Source organism: Scyliorhinus canicula, chromosome 18 (genome assembly GCF_902713615.1).
Source record: "Scyliorhinus canicula chromosome 18, sScyCan1.1, whole genome shotgun sequence".
Taxonomy (NCBI): domain Eukaryota; kingdom Metazoa; phylum Chordata; class Chondrichthyes; order Carcharhiniformes; family Scyliorhinidae; genus Scyliorhinus; species Scyliorhinus canicula.
Window position 1 is genome coordinate 5,760,194 of NC_052163.1, and position 16,830 is coordinate 5,777,023.

General features: G+C 44.9%; 1 long non-coding RNA gene across 1 annotated transcript; it reads right to left on the minus strand.

Annotated features, from left to right (window-relative positions):
• Positions 1-9,499: 9,499 nt before the first annotated feature.
• Positions 9,500-14,499, minus strand: LOC119953100. Its single transcript, XR_005457955.1, has 2 exons — positions 14,075-14,499; positions 9,500-13,067 (listed from the first exon to the last, which is right to left on the minus strand). It is a non-coding gene; the product is annotated as an uncharacterized LOC119953100 (long non-coding RNA).
• Positions 14,500-16,830: the final 2,331 nt, after the last annotated feature.

Sequence of the window (16,830 nt, forward strand, 5' to 3'; positions counted from 1 at the left end):
CACTAAACATCTTGCCCCTTACCTTAAATCTGTGACCTCTGGCCGTTGATCCCTCCACCAGGGGGAGAGTTCTTCCTGTCTATTCTATCTGCACTGTAAATTCTATCATCTGTGCCCCTCAATTGTATCCCTGCACTGTCTGTCAGCCTTTGTGCTTCCTCAGTATCCTTTTTTCGCCTTATGCCTGTAAGCTCCCTGACACCCAAGGAGCTCTCGCTATGGGAACCCAACCCTTTTCCGTGGTGGGAGTATATTTTTGACCGCTTGCTATTTCCACCTCCAGTGTCGACCATAATTTTTTTTAACACAGCTGTCTCCAGTCCACCTTTATTAAATCGCATCTTAGCTTATTTAGTAAAATTAGCCCTGCTTCAATTAATAACTTTTTTTTCCTCCTGATCGTTGTCCTTTTCCATATTTATGCTAAATCATTCTGACTTATGGTCAAAATGCTCTGCCACTGATACCCTAGCATCCCCCTAAAGCTAATTCCAGAACTGCTATTCTCTTATTGGGTTTGTTGTTGATTCTCCTGAATGCATTAGAATTCTGCTCCCTCCATACTTTTCAGATTCTCTCCCAGTTAATTTGAAATTTCCTATTAGTGCCCTATTGTTTCTGTACTTCTATTTTTCTCTCTATATTGAAATGACTTGACGTCTCAGAATCCTGTAAGAAGAATCTCTATTTCCAGCACTCATCTTCCTGCCCTCTTGCAAGGTTTTTAAAAGCCAAACCATGCCACTTAATCAAAACTTCCTGCTTTACCTGATCTCTCCTACTCTTCAGTTTTTGGAGTTCTCCTGGGGCCCTGGGCAGCATGGTGATTATTCCATATTTAATAATCCCGTATGACTATTTTAGATCGTCTAGAGTTCAGAGACGGAATTAGATGCAATTCAGCAAAAAGCACATCAACTTTAAAAACTTAAGAAAAAGATTGGCAAATTTTGAAGTTATATTAACAAAAAAATCAACTTCAGATTTCAGTAAAGTCAGGCAATATTCATATAAATTTATCTGATCTATCCTGGGTGCTAGATCTCAGATCAAAATGATGTGCCTGTACAGCAGGGCAGGTGCATTTTATCAGTCTGATCTGGTTATTGCGAGAATCAGAATGCTCATTTTCGCACTCGTCTCAAGACTCTTTCTTTGAACCAGGGCAAAAGCAACGTTTTCCCGGTGAACCTGAGAGGGGGAGGGGCAGAGGCAGAGCTGGAGGGGCCTACCACTTAAAATAGCCCAAAACAAATTCCACTACCTGGAAATTCACTGGGATCCAGATTGTCCACGACTGGACACGGATCCACAAGCGGAATCTGACCAGTCTGGCGGAGGAAGTAAAAAAGGACCTTCAGAGGTGGGATAAATCCTGCTTGTCCAGGTGGAGAGGGTGCAGACGATCAAGGTGAATGTACTGTCCAGGTTCCTCTTCCTATTCAGATCCACACCGATTTACATCCTCAAGGCGGCCCTCCTGAACTTGCAATACTACCAGTGGGCAGCTATAGTGGAAAGAGCGAGGGGATGGGTAAAGGACCCAAACATGGAATGGGCGAGGCTGGACGTCTCGTGGCCCCCATCTGCGGCAACCATAGGTTTACACCAGCCATGCTAGACGCCACTTTCAAGAGGTGGAGACATGACGGGGGGGATACTGACGGTTAGGGACTGTTACACGGGTGACAGACTAGCAACCTAGGAGCTGACGGAGATACTGGACACACCAAATGGGAACAAATTCCAACATCTACAGGTCATTTATCTGCAGGGATGCGACTACATACCCATGAACCCTGAAAAGCACAATGCTAGAGGAGTTACTGGATCCGGACAGAATGGGGAGGGAAAACTGTGGGGACGACTTTTAGAAAGGAGGCGCTCCCAACTGGCTGAAAAGCGGGAAAAATGGGAGGCAGGGGTATGGACGGAAATAGGGCGGGCTTTGCAGCAAGTACACCATCCGAGGGTCGGACGAGGGCTTCCTCAAAGCGTGGAGGCCATGCACCAACTTGTTCCAATACCTGTCTGAAGCCGATAGGCAATAGATAGGGGGGGGGGGGGGGGGGGCACTGAAGCCTACGGGACACAGGACCACTGGGAGCAGCGAGGAAATGGAGGGGGTGGGGTGGGGGGGAAAGAGGAGGCCGCCAGAAAAAGGGGGAGGCCAGAAAACAAAAGACACAGAGGCATCGAACAAGAACACAAGAAAATAAATCCCCAGGGGAAGGCTGAACAGGGGTTGGGGGGGGCAACAAAAGTGTGTGTGGTTGGGGGGTGGGGGGGGCACTGCCCACTTGTAAAGGACCCTGAAACAACGAATGAGGTGGTGGGGAAATTGATATGTACATTGAGTTACCCTTACTGCTTGTATAGTGTATAATATGTAAAAGAAACAAATTAAAAACATTTCTTTAAAAAACTCCTTCTTTGGACAACCAAGATCTAATGAAAATGGTGCTTGGATCATGAAAAAAAAGTCAAATATGGTCGGAAATTGGTTTTAAACACGTCAATAAAGTTACCAAAGAATGACATTCTAGACGAGAGCACTGAAATAGGTCATCCAACCCAACTGATAAGATAATAAGATAAGATAATAATGTCACAAGTAGACACATTAACACTGCAATGAAGTTACTGTGAAAATCCCCTAGTCACCACACTCCAGCACCTGTTCGGGTACACGGGGGGGGGGGGGGGGGGGGGAGAGAGAGGAAGAGAATTCAGAATGTCCCAATTCACGTAACAGCACGTCTTTCGAGACTCGTGGTAGGAAACCGGAGCATCCGGAGGAAATGCACGCAGACACAGGGAGAATGTGCAGACTCCGCACACAACAGTGACCCAAGCCAGGAATCAAACCTGGGACCCTGGAGCTGTGAAGCAGCAATGCTAACCATTATGCTACCAAGGAAAGTGATCTTAAGCACTTAGTCAACTTCGGAGGAGGGATTGTTGGAAGTTCTTGAAATTGCTGGATGGGTCAAACCAATGCATTTTATAGACCGCTATTAAAATTACTTTTTACATCCAACATGTATTTACTAGAATGGTACCAGACTACAGGTTATGTACAGAGGCTAGAGATGCTGGGGCGAGGGCAGCACAATGGGTTATCATTGCTACCTCACGGCGCCGAGGTCCCAGGTTCGATCCCGGCTCTGGGTCACTGTCGTGTGCAGTTTGCACATTATCCTGGTGTTTGCGTGGGTTTCGCCCCCACAACCCAAAGATGTGCAGGCTAGGTGGATTGGCCTTGCTAAATTGCCCCTTAATTGGAAAAAATGAATTGGGTAATTTTTTTAAAAAAAAGAGATCTTGGGGCTATTCTGTTTGTGAGCACTGAAGGTCAAGAGGAGAATTGAGCTGTTCAAAGATCAGTAATTAAAGGCAAAAGTGTTTCCAGCAGGATTGGTAACCGAAGAACAGATTTAACATGATTGACAAAGAGAACCAGAGGCGGCAGGAGGATTTGTTTTAATGAATCGAGATGCAATCTTTTTTTAATAAATGTTTTTATTGGGTTTTTTTGAACAAGGTATGATAACTGTTATGTACACAGAATAAGAAACACATATACACACATTTAGAGGAGAAGGGCATACCCCAACATTAAAAAAAATACAATAACATATGAAATGGAATAACTGGTGGGGTATTGTGCACCAGCTCGACAGCGGCAGCTCTGTACATCTGGCAAAATTACCCACACCCCATTAGTAGGCGACTGCCTGCGGGGGGGGGGGGGGGGGGCAAGCACACCTTTGGGTGCTGGGGAGAGAATCACAGCGTGCGATATTTGGCTGTACTGTGTGTTGTTGTCGCCCACCCCTCCCAGACGGGTCTCGCTGCCGTCCCACGCTCGCCCCCCACTTCTCCCGTCCTCCATCTCCAGTTTCCTCGTTCCCCGCTCCTGGAGATGTCATGCACGTTTTGGCATCCCGTGTCCTCCCTCCGGCTCCCGCTTCCCTGCCCCCCCCGCTGGCCCTCCTCTCCCGCCCCCCCCCCTCCACGGTTCGCTTCCCTCTCCCCAGGTTTAGCTGTCTTCCCCCCCCCCCGTGGTTCGCCCCTCCCTCCTCAGGTTTAGCCGTCTCTCCCCCCCCCCTCCAGTCAATCTCTCCTATTCATGCCCCGACTCCCAACCATTTTTTCCTCTTGTTCGTTGGCCACAAACAGGTCCCGGAACAGTTGCATGAATGGCTCCCACGTTCTGTGGAAGCCGTCGTCTGACCCTCGGATGGCGAATTTGATTTTCTCCATTTGGAGAGATTCCGAGAGGTCGGACAGCCAGTCTGCAGCTCTGGGTGGTGCTGCTGACCGCCAGCCAAACAGGATTCTACGGCGGGCGATCAGGGAGGCAAAGGCAAGGGAGTCCGCCCTCCTCCCCAGGAATAGATCTGGCTGGTCTGAAACCCCGAAGACCGCCACTATCGGGCATGGCTCCACCCTCACCACTTTGGACATAGCTTCGAAGAAGGCTGTCCAGTACTCCACAAGTCTGGAGCAAGACCAGAACATGTGGGCGTGGTTGGCCGGGCCTCTGGCACCGTTCACATCTGTCCTCCACCTCCGGGAAGAACCTACTCATACGGGTTCTTGTTAAGTGGGCTCTATGTACCACTTTTAGTTGCGTCAGGCTGAGCCTTGCGCACGTGGCAGTGGAGTTGACCCTATGCAGTGCCTCGCTCCAGAGTCCCCACCCTATCTCAATCCCCAGGTCCTCCTCCCATTTCTTCCTTGTTGCGTCCAGTACGGTGTCGTCCCTTTCTACCAGTCGGTCATACATGTCGCTACAGTTCCCTTTATCTAGGATACTTGCGTCCAGTAGGTCTTCCAGTAGTGTCTGTCGTGGCGGTTGTGGGTACATCCTTGTCTCCTTCTGTAAGAAGTTTTTGAGCTGCAGATACCGTAGCTCGTTCCCCCTGGCTAGCCAAAATTTCTCTGTCAGTTCGTCCAGTGTAGTGATCCTGCCGTCCGTGTATAGGTCCCTGACTGTCAGTGTCCCTCCGTCCTGCCTCCACCTTTTGAAGGTGGCGTCAGTCAGTGCTGGTGTGAACCTATGGTTGTTGCAGATTGGAGCCTTGTCCGACATTTTGGTCAGGCCAAATTGCTGCCGCAGTTGGTTCGAGATGCAATCTTAAATGCAATGCGCAAGATCAGAAGCAAATTCAACAGTAACTTTCAAAAAGGAATTGGATAAATACCTGGAGGAGAAAAAGAAAACGGGGCCATGGGCAAACAGCGGACATGCTGGACTACCTGGAAAACTATTTCAAAGCACTGGCCTGGGCTTGATGGGATGAACAAACTCTCGAGTTATATCTACGCTCTACATCATTTCCATCAATCTTCGTTGTAAATTATATCCACTGCAGACTTGCTACAATAATTACATCTGCATTCGGCTGAACATGCTTCTTTGGTAGGAAGGTGCAATTATAGGATGACAATTTTACCAGTTGCTTGCAAAATGAAACATTGCCACAACATTTGATTGCATGCCCAGCTCAAACTATACCACTGGTAAAGGATCACATTTGCCTCTGACTGCTTACGTGTATCGACACAAGAGATCACGGTGTACAGAAATATACAAAAGAATTGATGCCACTTAAGGGTTAAGATCTTCCACAGCAATGAGGCTGAACAGGGAGAGAAAGTGGGGCCAACTGTGAAATCTATTTAACAAAATTAAGATGGGTAAATACAATTGAGATATTGATGATCGGGACTTCTGGTGGCGGCTAGGTGGTGAGCGGTCACCTTGGCTTTTGGCCCTTTTTGCTTGGTGAACAGGCGTAGTTTTGGGAAGAAAGATGGACTAATTCAAGTTTGTTGGTTTCTCCTCTGGTGTGGGATGTCTCTGGGATACTACACCAGACAGAGGTCGAATAAAGGCCCCTAATCAGACTCAGAAGTCCCTTGTGGCAGAGTGAATGAGAAAATGGCAGAGCCCTCCAGGCCGTCGATGCCTTCCCAATGAACACGTTAGCCGAATTCCTTGCAAGGGGAATTGCAGAAGCAAAGACTGGTGATGTTGGAGAACCTGTCCAAAGCGATTGAAGTGGAGGTGGCACCCATTCGCGTGACTTTGGATAGGGTGGAGCAGCAGTTGGAATCGCAGGCAAGACAATGTGGGAGGTGGAGGAAGTACCAACAGACCACAGTGGCCGGATTGTCTCTTTGGAGGCAGAAGTGGCATTGTTGGCAGAGGCCCAAAACATAGTGAAGGCCAAGGTGGACGACCAGAACCGGTCGAGGCACCAGAACCTGAGGATTGTCAGGCTGCTGATACGAACGCCACAGAGTACGTGGCAAAGATGTTCGGGACATTGGTGGTGGGGGTTCTTTGCGAACGCTCCCGAGTGGTCCAGGCCCACTGTTCATTGCGACAGAAGCTCAGACCTGAGGATCCACTGCAGGCAGTCATAGTCCGCACCTCCATAGATATCTGGACACAGCGGAGTGCCTCACGGTGCTGAGGTCCAGGTTTGAACCCGGCTCTGAGTCAATGTCCATGTGGAGTTTGCACATTCTCCCCATGTTTGCGTGGGTTTCGGCTCCACAACGCAAAAGATGTGCAGGGTAGGTAGATTGGCCACGCTAAATTGCCCCCCCAAAAATTGGAAAAAATGAATTGGTTACTCTAAAAAAATATTTTTTTTAAAAAAGGATAGCTACATGGAATGTCAGGGGGTTAAAAACAGTCCCTGGTGTTTGCCCATTTGAACAGTTTGAAGGTGGATGTGCAGGAGACACATTTGACGGTTAGGGATCAGACAAGGCTAAGGAAGGGATGGGTGGGGCAGGTGTTCCACTTGAATTTTGATGGGAGGGCAAGGAGAATGGCCGTTGCAGCAGCCAGTATTTTCTTTCTTTAATAAATTTAGAGCACCCAATTCATTTTTTCCAAGTAAGGGGCAAGTTAGCATCCACCTACTCTGCACACCTTCATGGTTTTAGTTAACATATATGCACCAAATTGGGATGTGGCCGTTAAGATGTTGCCGGCCATTTCCAGGCTAGATTCGCTCCAATTGATCACGGGGGGAGGTTTAGATATCCAAGGGAGGGGGAGATTTCCATCTTCTCGCATGTGCACCGGACCTATTCCCCAATAGATTTTTTTGTGGTGGGGAAATCGTTAATTCCAGGGGTGTGATGGGAGCTGGGTACTTGGTAATTGTAATACCGGACCATGCCCACATTATGTGGCTATACAGCTGGAGGTCAGCTGACCCCAGCACCTCCTGTGCAGGTTGGATACAACGCTCCTTGCTACAGGAACTCTGTAGGTTTTTACAAGAATGTACTGGTTTCGCCTTCCACATTCTGGGAAGCGTTGAAGGCGGTGGTCAGAAGGGAAAAAATCTTTTTCCACAAGGATAAGGTTGGGAGGGTGGAGGCAGAGGTTGGTTGACTCCATTTTGGAGTTGGACTGGCAATACTCCATGGCCCCAGTGGCTGAGTTGTTAGCGGAAAGAGGCTACAGATGGAGTTCCAGCTGGAATGGACAGGGAAGGTAGTGAGCTAACGGTGTCACTTGCGAAGGGCACATTGTGAGTACGGTGAGGCCAGCCGGTTATTGGCTTGGCTCACCAGTTGAGGCAGCAGCACGGGAGGTAGCCAGGTTAAGGACAGGGCCCCCCCAGGGCGGCTGGTTACTGCTCCATATTAGATTAACGGGACATTTGAGGCTTTCTACCTGGTGCTGCACAAATCTTCCAGGGATGGAGCAGTTCTGGAATGGGTTGGATTTACGGTAGTGGTGGAGAAGAGGGAGGGATTGAAAGCACCAGATGGAGGAGATTATGGACTGTATCGGATCTATGCAGTCGGGGGAGGCACCGGATGGCTTCTCAGTGGAATTTGTTTGCTGCCTTGTTGGCACCACACTTAATTGGTGATGTTTAATGATTGTCTCGGTGAGTGCTGCTAGCCACATTGGTTGGCATAGCATCGATCTCTTTGATCCCAAAGAAGGACAAGGATCCCATGGAGTGCAGGTCTTACAAACCTATATCATTGTTGAATGTCAATGCCAAGGTGCTGGCAACATGTCTGGAGGGGTGTTTGCTGGAGGTGATCTCCAAGGGACAGATAGGGTTTGTCAAGGACCGACAGTTGGTCCCGTCACCCTCTTGTTGCAAAAATTGAATCTGGCCACTCTGATGAAGGGGGATATGAGGTGGGATGACCTCCTTTTGTCCTTGGTGGGAGAGTGCAGACAGCCAAAATGGACATTCTGCCAAAGTTCTTATTTGTGTTCCAATTGTCTCCCGATCTTCCTCCCCAAATCTTTTTTGTTAGAGTTGATGTCAATCTCGGCTTTCGTCTGGGCAGGTAAGACTCCCAAGGACTCACAGCCTTCCTGCAAAGGAGAGACTGGCGCTACCAAATCTGACGTTCATTACTGGGCAACGAACATCGGGAAAATGAGGGTGGATGGAGGAGCCCGGGCTGAGGTGGGGGAGGATGGAGAAAGCTTCCTGTGTAGGTTCGTGCATAAGAGCATTAGTTATGGCCCCTCTTCCGTTTTCTCCAGCAAAGTTTTCTGCGAGGCCGGTCGTGGTGGCAGCGTCGCCAAAGAATTCAGAACAAATTTAGGCAGCAGTTTAAATTGGGCCAATGTCATTACTATCACCAATTTGTGAGAAGCATAGGTTTGTGCTGTCTGGGATGGATGCAATGCATAAGATCTGGAAGAAGATGGGGATAGGGAAGTTAGAGATTGGTTTGTGGAGGGTAGAGAGCGCACGAATGTGTTCTTCCTCAGAATAGAGGTCAGGTGTGAGCGTTGTTTGAGGGAGCCGGCTAACCATTCACATGTTTTGGTCCTGACCCAAGTTGGTTGAGTTCTGCGTCTCCTTTATTGAGACTAGGTCGCAGATCGTGGGGGTCGGGTTGGGGCAATGCCAATAGATGCCGATCTTTGGGACTTTGGACTCGCCAGCGCTCCTGGAGGGTACGAAGGTTGATGTCCTGGCCTTCACCTCTCTAATAGGCCAGAGATGAGTCCTGCGTGGTTGGAGGTTGGTGCCATCCAAGGCCGTGGCACGGTTGAGGGACTTTACAGAGTTTTTGAGATTAGAAAAGATTAAGTATGGCATTAGAGGTTCGGAGGAAGGGTTCTATTCCAGCTGGAAGTCATTCATCACTTTCTTTAAAGACTTGTTCGTGGCAAGCAATTTTGGTTGGGGGGGGGGGTTTCTTAAAGGAACAAATTGATTGTATTATATTGGAATGTTTTGTATGTGATAATCTGAAGATTTTTGTAATAAAAATATATTTTTTTAAAGATACTAATTGGTTGCAATCAGTCTTATAATGGACACATTTGCCAGTGTTCAAAACAATTGGTTGCAGTTTTCAATGGGGACGGAGTGGAGGGCTTTAGAAAAATATGCTACAGCATCAGTCCCAGAAGTTTGAATTCAATTTAGTTAAAACACAACTCAGCCTTAAGAAAAAATGTTGGACAAGGAACACCAGACAAAAATCCAAGAACTTTATTTCAAATAAAAAGCATTTTCCAAACCTTAAGCTTTTCAACAACGATTAACTGCAAGAGAAAAGAAGCAAATAATTTTCTTGCAAACCTTGGTGCTGGCAGTGACCTTGCGTGCAGCTGGTTGACTGTTTAATATGTAAACAGAAGATTGCAGACAGACATGTGCAACCTAAGATCTGAAGATGTTTGAGGAGATTATTCAAATGCAGAGATCAGGCAAGCTCCTTAACAGGGGTATCCAATTGCAGCCTGTGGGCCACATGAAGATCCTAGGCCCTAACAATCTGGCCCTTGTCCCAAGTAACTTAGACATATTGGCACTTAGTTCATATGTAGATTTGTCCTGTTTGAATTTCATGGGCCTCGAGGTTTGAGGAAATATTTTAAAATCTGGTGAAATGCCTCACTGGTGGAAAAATTCCAAACCAGAAAATTCAAGATCCAATCCATCAACAGCTATGGGGGGCATGCAAATTAATGAAAATTTTGTTTTAAGTATTATACATGAACCCCAATACTCCATTGTTTACGGCTAACCTTGCATTAATACCAGTGCCCTTATGTCAGATACTTCATTAGGTCCTTATAATTCTGCTTAAGGGAAACATTTTCTTCAGTACAGCCAAATAACAGATGTGACAGGTATCACTTGTCTCTTCAAATGTTCATCATACAACTTAGCTAAATGTATTTCATTTATAGATTTTTTCCCCCTATCAGGCAATTACAACCAACAGTCCATAGCAGTGTTACTCACCACTTTGAGTTAAAGGCTGAATACTCCAATTATAGTGCAGTGATGGGACATAGGTTTGCACTTGACTCCCAGTGATCATCTGATTTTGTCACAATGAGCAATTGCCAAACAAGAGCCCATCACTTCCCCTCAGTAAAGGAGAATGCACACCGTCAAAACCAACAGGCTTTTTAATTCTTATATAAAGATGTATCTCCATTTCCCATCAATTTGCCCGTACTTACGATAGAGCAAGAGCAGACTAGTAAACAGTACCCAATCTTAGCTCCTTCAAATGGGGAAGCTTTAAATTGAGACCTTGAGTCAAATGATAAAATTATTCTGATGGCCATGAATGAAGCGCTGCAAATGGTTGTCATTTTGTAATTACTGCTGGGCTCAAACCAGGGTGAAATGATTTTGAAGTTTCACACATCACATTAAGGCATCCAGAAAAAGTCAACTATTTAAAAGGTTAGCACCAACCGAACCCAGTGGAGACATCATCTACACAACTTTGATTTGTTTTCATCACGTTTTAGTGCCCTGGTGATTTCTGGTAAACCAACTGAGCAGGCCAGAAGAACTGGGGGAGAAAAAAAAAAAACTATAGACAATAGTGATTGCAGAGCCCAAATTTCTCGTTTCAACATGGAATGCAATACATTTGGTCCATTTTCTGAAAGTTATTCTGGTACGCACCATATTAATGAGGCAAACGCTGATCTGACCTTTGAAGAAATTAATTGATTGAAGATATCCTTTTCAAATCATTTGCTAAATGGCTTCATAAGGCATCGGTTCTCCATTAGGGATGACTTTTCTTCAGGGGCATGTGAACTCAATGGTGCTTGGATTCTTCCGTCTCTCTCCCCCCTCCCCCCACTTGTCACAATAATTCAGATATCAATTAAAGAGGCACATTGATAATAAAGAAAGGATGTTCCTATCAAGATTAGAGGAAAGAAAAATCAAATTGCACCTGTCACACCCAAGCATGTACTGGTTCCATGACACAACTTTTAAGTTTGACATTGACATGGAGATGTTGGGGTAGTACACCCATTTCAACTCTGTATTCCAAGACCTTTAAACAGTTACAAAACCCCTAGAATTTATCAAAATTGCTTGGCAATCAGAACGTTTCCTGATAAGATTAAAAACACAAATACAGATTGTGTCAACTGGATGTGATCAGTAGATTCTATTCAGCCGACAGTAAAACCGGTATTAAATGTTACACTTCAAAAAGAAGGCTGTAAACTTATTAGCCAAATGTTCATCAACCCGAATCCTTCCAGCCTGATTTTGTGTGAATGCACAGAACTTGGATTAACAAACACAGGAGTGTTCACAGTCAAAAGGCCATAGAAGGAAATTTATATAAAAATAGACAAGACACTGTCTCCATTTTCAAACATTCTGCTATAAGTAAAAATGCATTTAAAATGTTGCACATGTTGTACAACATAAAGCCCCATGCCAAAGGTATGGTATCCCCTCTGCAACATAAAAGTGTGGCAAAAGTTTCAAAATTACAAAAAAAAAACGTACGACAAAATAGCTGACATGTTTAAGGCACTAACTAAAAATCATACTGCTGTGTGGGCCTTTTTAAAAACAATTCCTGGGTAATCACCAGAACTACGGCCTGGTTTGGTTACTGTCAGTGACTGCATAGAACAACAACGGTTGGTGTTTCTGCTACTCAAGTACTAACATTTTCCAGGAACATGCGGATGTGGCAGTGCCCCAGTCTGTTTCACGATGAAGTTCACAAAATCGATGCCCGTATTTGAGGATTTCTTGACATCAGCTCCATTAGTACAACAGCAAAATGCACACCTTTCCAAAAACGACAAATTTAGAGTAGAAAGTGCTTTTCTCGCTCTGATATAAACGTACATTGGTCTGTGCTTTGTGCAGCAGGGAAGGGGGTGCAAAGACGGGCCAGCAAAGAAAAGCTCAACAAAAAACCATGGAACTTATTAATGTTATTTTGTCTCACTCTTTCCTTTTGCCCCCTCCTTCCTGAAAGGCACCAACTTTTGCAGGTTACAGTTTCTTGGGTGCGAGGTTAGTCAATGGCCATTAGTTGACTATTTGGATGTGGAAGACTTAGCAGTCAAGCCAGATTCCTGTCCACACCTGAAAACCGCACAGAAAGACTTGCTCAATAATCAGGATAGGAACCCCACACATATTTCCTCGGAGTCCAAGGAACCCCAATCAAGATCAACAAATTCATCAGGTGTGTGTAAAATGTTGGGAGTTTCTGCATTGTTCAGTGACCTGCTCAGTGCATTTATCCATCAAGTCTTCTGAAGACCCATGTAATTTTCAGTTATCGTTTGTTATGATCCTTTATCAAACTAGATGGCATCAAGTTAGAAGTAAATAAGGGCAGCATGGTGGTGGTCCCAGCGCCGAGGTCCCAGGTTCGATCCCAGCTCTGGGTCACTGTCCGTGTGGAGTTGGCAGTCACCTCGTGTTTGCGTGGGTTTCACCCCCACAACCTAAAAATATGCAGGCTAGGTGGATTGGCCACGCTAAATTGCCCCTTAATTGCCATTGGGGAGATCACTTAATAAAGGTTTTACTGTCGATCGCTAGAAACTTGTTCTTTTTTAAAAACTGTTATAGACATTAGTTCTCAATGTGCTTTTTTTTAAGGAAAACTTCCACCACTAATATTCACACTGTTTAGAGACAACAGATACTTACAGATTAAACTAACCTGTACTGCCAGAGCTCTTGGCATATCCTTTCCTACACGTTAAAAAGCAAGTGACGGAACGCTGCTGTTATAGTTAACTGAAACAAAAATTATGTTGAAGAAAATCTCAGTTTTGGGTGCAGGGAACTTCCATATTAAAATATGCTGAACATTTGAGAACCCAATCATCTGAATGGAAATCACCAATAAATAAAACCAGTTTGCAACATGGCAAATTAGAGGGTTACATTTTCCATTCAGTGCTGATTTAGTACAAACATTAACATGGTCGCACCAAATTCTGGTCTACTGTTTTACCACTGGCTTTAAACCAATGGTTAAAAGGGCCAAGTGGAAAACCCTCAAAACAAAAAGATAAATGTGGTTAATAATCTGGAACTAATCTATCAAGTGAAATATTGTAAACTGCCCAAAATGTGACGCAGAAAATACCAGAATCAGGATCAGTTAAAAAGCACTAAATGAATTAGCTGAATCCTGTAAACCCCAAGTTTGTGCCATTAGCCAAGAGATCCCTTATTTACAAAAAAAATGAACATTGTATTCCAATCTCGATGCGTTTATATCCTGACGCTATACAATAAAATTGATCTCGCCCTTTTATACACTTCCTCCAATGTTGGACACAGAAGTAAAATCCGGTGTTGCTAATGGAGCTGCAAGAGAAAATATCCACACACTCCCAAAAGCTGCAAAACAGAGCAATAATTCTCCTTTGCATTTCATTCCCCAACCAACTGAAAAAGTCCAAATTCCAACCCCCTGCCCAGATTTAGCAAAATAGTTTAATCTATGCTTCGCAGCTCCTTCATTACTAAGACCAGTTGATTGTTCTTGGACAGGAATGGGAGCAATGCAGTTTTGAAATCTAAATACAGAAACTGTATATTTTAAGTCATAAGTTTACCATTGTAATTAGATTGAGGGCTTTAAAGCGCAACTTTTCAAGAACCGAGCTTGTTCCATTAGTCTCAAAAATAAAATGGTGCATGCTCACTGGAAATAGGCATACCAAAGCTTACTTTCACAAAACATGCTCACACAAAGCGATCAAAATTTAGTGATGTCTAAAGATGATGTGAACCTTCTCTCCAGACGATGCCTTGCCATGCTAGGGTAACTTCATGGGCTCCAGCCGACTTCCAATATCTAGTCCAAGAGGTTATTCTTCACACAAAAATGAACAGCAAGTATTGGCAGTTTATTTCACTGTGCATAACACCCCCCCATCCCTAAGTAGTACTGAGGCTAAGTGTAACAACACCTCTTTGAAAGTCCCAGCAGAGATTTGTCCACAGGAGAAGGCAGCTTCAAACCTGCAGCCTTTATCACTCAGTTATGGACTTAGTGGAAGCTAACTTTTAAAAGCAATATACGTCACCCCAACCAGATGACTGACTCAACCAGGCCATATCATTCCAGCTAATTGTTTACTGGATCCTGCATCCTCTTAGTACTCAGTACACAATGGAAGGTTCCAGACAAAGCACCAGCAGGTTTCCATTTACCTACCCTGCCCCCCCCCCCCCCCCCCCCCCCCCCCCCCCCCCCCAAGCAGTGGGTTGTATGATGGACCCACAAGTCTACTGACTCTTCAGCTGCTTTTAATTAATCAAGGACAGAAGCTCATTACACTTTGCCATGGGCAGAACACGGAGAAGCTGGAAAAAGGATACAACAGCAAAGAAACTATGAAAAAAAGATTAGCAGGTAACAAAAGGGAAACCCAAAATCTTTTTATAACCATAAAAGGAACAGGACAGTTAAAGGAATGGTGAAGCAGATCGCGAACAGAAGAATTCTTGGAGGCAGAAAGGATGACAGCGGATCCAGATGAACACCTGGCAGTCTGCCAAACAGGATGAAGTTAACGTTGCAGTAACATGGTTTGGGGAAGGTAGAATTTCAGAAAGGATAAACATAAAAAGGTGATGATAAACAGGTTGGTATCACTCGCAGATTAGTATCACTTCAAGTTAAGTCATCTGGTCCAGACTGGTAGGTGAGTCTCACGTCAGTGGTATGGAAACTATTGGGTGAAAATTCTGAATTAGACACTTAATTCCCACTTGGAAAGGCATGGGTTGATTAGGGATAGTCAGCATGGCTTTCTCAGAGGGAGGCTATGCCTAACCAATCTGATATAAATGTTTTGATAAAGTGACTGACTGTGTGGATGAAGGAAGTGCAGTTGATGTAGTCTATATGACTTTTAGCAAAGCTTTTGACAAAGTCCCACATGGGAGACTGACTAAGAAGGTTGAAGCACATGGAATTCGAGGAAACTTGGCAAGCTGAAGCTGAGCACGGGTGGGATGGTGGCACAGTGGTTAGCACTGTTGCCTACAGTGCTGAGGATCCAGGCTCGATCGCAGCCCTGGATCACTGTCTGTGTGGAGTTTGCATTTTCTCCCAATGTCTGCGATGGTTTCCCCCCCCCCACAACCCAAAGATATGCAGGTGGATTGGCTGCAATAAATTGCCCCTTAATTGGAAAATGATAATTGGGTATGGAGATGGATCTGAGCTGACTTAGTATTAGGACAGAGTGGTGACAGAAGGCTGTTTGAGTAACTGGAGGCCAGTGTCCAGTGGCGTACCACAGGGATAAATGATATAGACAAGAACATAGGAAGTATGATAGGTATGTTTGCAGGTGACAAGAGACTGGTAGGGTGTTTAACAGTGAAGAGGGTCGTAGGTTACAGGACAATATAGATGGGAAGAGAAGTAGCAGATGGTATTGAACCCTGGTAAGTGTGAGGTGATGCACTTTGGAAGAAGAAACAGGACAAGGGAGAGGTTAAGATATATGGGACACTTGTCTTTATCAGTCGTGGCATAGAATACAAGAGCAGGGAGGTTATGTTCGAGCTGTACAGAACTTTGGTTAGACCACAGCTGGAGTAGTGTGCAGTTCTGGTCATCTCACTATAGGAGAGAAGCGATTGCACTGGAGGGGTACAGTGTGGATTCATCGGGATGTTGTATCTGAGCTAAGGAGAGACTTGATAGGCTTGAATTCTTTTCTTTAGAGCAGAGAAGGCCCGGGGGTGGGGGAGAAATAGATTGAGATGAAAAAGATTATATGGGGTTTGACCAGAATAAACAAAGATAGCACAGATTTGTTACAGCATATCTTGTCTGAGTAAGTTCTTTAATGAAGTACCAGAAGGCTGATGTAAATAGAGCAGATGACATACACATGGTCATTCAAAAAGTACCTCATGAACTGGTTTAGAAAAGAAGCATATAACATTAAAGAGCAAGTGGTAAAGTGGATGCATTATTGGAAAGGAGATTCAAATGGATTAGAGATATAGTGGGGTCTTCCAGCAGTCTGTGTTCAGACGACTGTTTTCATGTTGCATATAAATGATCTGGAATTGACTTTTGGGAACACAGTTTTGAAACGTGCATATAAAAAAAAATGTAGTAAATAGTAGGCAGGGTAGCAGCAGACTTCAGGCGAACATCCCAAGTGAAATAGGCACATATATCAAATGTAATTTAAATACAGAGATATGTGAAGTGATATACTTTGGGAGAAAGTATATCTCATTTTAGGAAAGATGTAGTGGATTTGGAGGCAGTTCAAAGGAGGTTCACTAGGTTGATTCCAGAAATGAGGGGTTTGTCAAATGAATAGATTGAACAGTTTAGGCCTATAATTTCTTGAGTTTAGAAGAATGAGGGGAGATTTAATTGAGGTATACAAGATGATAAACTGTATGGATGAAGTAGGCATGGAACGGATGCCTCTTTTTGTGGGGCATTCTAGAACGAGAGGTCATAGTCTTAGGATAAGAGATAGCAAATTTAAAACAGTGTTGAGCAGAA